The sequence below is a fragment of the Bufo gargarizans genome, chromosome 5 (assembly GCF_014858855.1).
Source record: "Bufo gargarizans isolate SCDJY-AF-19 chromosome 5, ASM1485885v1, whole genome shotgun sequence".
Lineage (NCBI taxonomy): Eukaryota > Metazoa > Chordata > Amphibia > Anura > Bufonidae > Bufo > Bufo gargarizans.
The window spans coordinates 203,378,281-203,380,884 of NC_058084.1; positions in this window are offsets into that span (position 1 = coordinate 203,378,281).

Consider the following 2,604-nt stretch of genomic DNA (forward strand, 5'->3'; position numbering starts at 1 on the left):
AGTGTGTGCTGTGTCTGTATAGTGTGTGCTGTGTCTGTATAGTGTGTGTGCTGTCTGTATAGTGTGTGTACTGTCTGTATAGTGTGTGTACTGTCTGTATAGTGTGTGTACTGTCTGTATAGTGTGGTGTGCTGTCTGTATAGTGTGTGTGCTGTGTCTATAGTGTGTGTATGGTCTGTATAGTGTGTGTGCTGTGTCTGTATAGTGTGTGTGCTGTGTCTGTATAGTGTGTGCGGTGTCTGTATACTGTGCTGTGTCTGTATACTGTGTGTGCTGTGTCTGTATACTGTGTGCTGTGTCTGTATAGTGTGTGTGCGTGTCTGTATAGTGTGTGTGGTGTATGTATACTGTGTGTGCTGTGTCTGTATACTGTGTGTGTGCTGTGTCTGTATACTGTGTGTGCTGTGTCTGTATACTGTGGGTGTGCTGTGTCTGTATACTGTGTGTGCTGTGTCGTATAGTGTGTGTGCTGTGTCTGTATACTGGTGTGTGCTGTGTCTGTATAGTGTGTGTGCTGTGTCTGTATAGTGTGTGTGCGTGTCTGTATAGTGTGTGTGCTGTGTCTGTATACTGTGTGTGCTGTGTCTGTATACTGTGTGTGCTGTGTCTGTATACTGTGTGTGCTGTGTCTGTATAGTGTGTGTGCTGTGTCTGTATAGTGTGTGTGCTGTGTCTGTATACTGTGTGTGCAGTGTCTGTATACGTGTGTGCTGTGTCTGTATACTGTGTGTGCTGTGTCTGTATACTGTGTGTGCTGGTCTGTATAGTGTGTGTGCGTGTCTGTATAGTGTGTGTGCTGTGTCTGTATAGTGTGTGTGCTGTGTCTGTATAGTGTGTGTGCTGTGTCTGTATAGTGTGTGTGCTGTGTCTGTATAGTGTGTGTGCTGTGTCTGTATAGTGTGTGTGCTGTGTCTGTATAGTGTGTGTGCTGTGTCTGTATAGTGTGTGTGCTGTGTCTGTATAGTGTGTGTGCTGTGTCTGTATAGTGTGTGCTGTGTCTGTATAGTGTGTGTGCTGTGTCTGTATACTGTGTGTACTGTCTGTATAGTGTGTGTACTGTCTGTATAGTGTGTGTACTGTCTGTATAGTGTGTACTGTGTCTGTATAGTGTGTGTACTGTGTCTGTATACTGTGTGTGTGTACTGTCTGTATACTGTGTGTGCTGTGTCTGTATACTGTGTGTGCTGTGTCTGTATACTGTGTGTACTGTCTGTATACTGTGTGTGCTGTGTCTGTATACTGTGTGTGCTGTGTCTGTATACTGTGTGTGCTGTGTCTGTATACTGTGTGTGCTGTGTCTGTATACTGTGTGTGTGCTGTGTCTGTATACTGTGTGTGTACTGTCTGTATAGTGTGTGTGCTGTGTCTGTATAGTGTGTGCTGTGTCTGTATAGTGTGTGTACTGTCTGTATACTGTGTGTACTGTGTCTGTATACTGTGTGTGCTGTGTCTGTATACTGTGTGTGCTGTGTCTGTATACTGTGTGTGCTGTGTCTATACTGTGTGTGCTGTGTCTGTATACTGTGTGTGCTGTGTCTGTATACTGTGTGTGCTGTGTCTGTATAGTGTGTGTGTGTACTGTGTCTGTATACTGTGTGTGCTGTGTGTGTGTACTGTGTCTGTATACTGTGTGTGCTGTGTGTGTGTGTGTACTGTGTCTGTATACTGTGTGTGTGTACTGTGTCTGTATACTGTGTGTGCTGTGTCTGTATACTGTGTGTTGTACTGTGTCTGTATACTGTGTGTACTGTGTCTGTATACTGTGTGTGTGTACTGTGTCTGTATACTGTGTGTGGCTGTCTGTATACTGTGTGTGTGTACTGTCTGTATACTGTGTGCTGTGTCTGTATACTGTGTGTGTTACTGTGTCTGTATACTGTGTGTGTACTGTGTCTGTATACTGTGTGTGTGTACTGTCTGTATACTGTGTGTGTGTACTGTCTGTATACTGTGTGTGTGTACTGTCTGTATACTGTGTGTGTGTACTGTCTGTATGTGTGTGTGTACTGTCTGTATACTGTGTGTGTGTACTGTCTGTATACTGTGTGTGTGTACTGTCTGTATACTGTGTGTGTGTACTGTCTGTATACTGTGTGTGCTGTGTCTGTATACTGTGTGGCTGTGTCTGTTACTGTGTGTGCTGTGTCTGTATACTGTGTGTGCTGTGTCTGTATACTGTGTGTGCTGTGTCTGTATACTGTGTGTGCTGTGTCTGTATACTGTGTGTGCTGTGTCTGTATACTGTGTGTGTGTACTGTGTCTGTATACTGTGTGTGCTGTGTGTGTGTACTGTGTCTGTATACTGTGTGTGTGTACTGTGTCTGTATACTGTGTGTACTGTGTCTGTATACTGTGTGTGCTGGTCTTATACTGTGTGTGTGTACTGTGTCTGTATACTGTGTGTGCTGTGTCTGTATACTGTGTGTGTACTGTGTCTGTATACTGTGTGTGCTGTGTCTGTGTACTGTCTGTATACTGTATACTGTGTCTGTATAGTGTGTGTGTGTACTGTGTCTGTATAGTGTGTGTGGTGTACTGTGTCTGTATAGTGTGTGTGTGTACTGTGTCTGTATAGTGTGTGTGTACTGTGTCTGTATAGTGTGT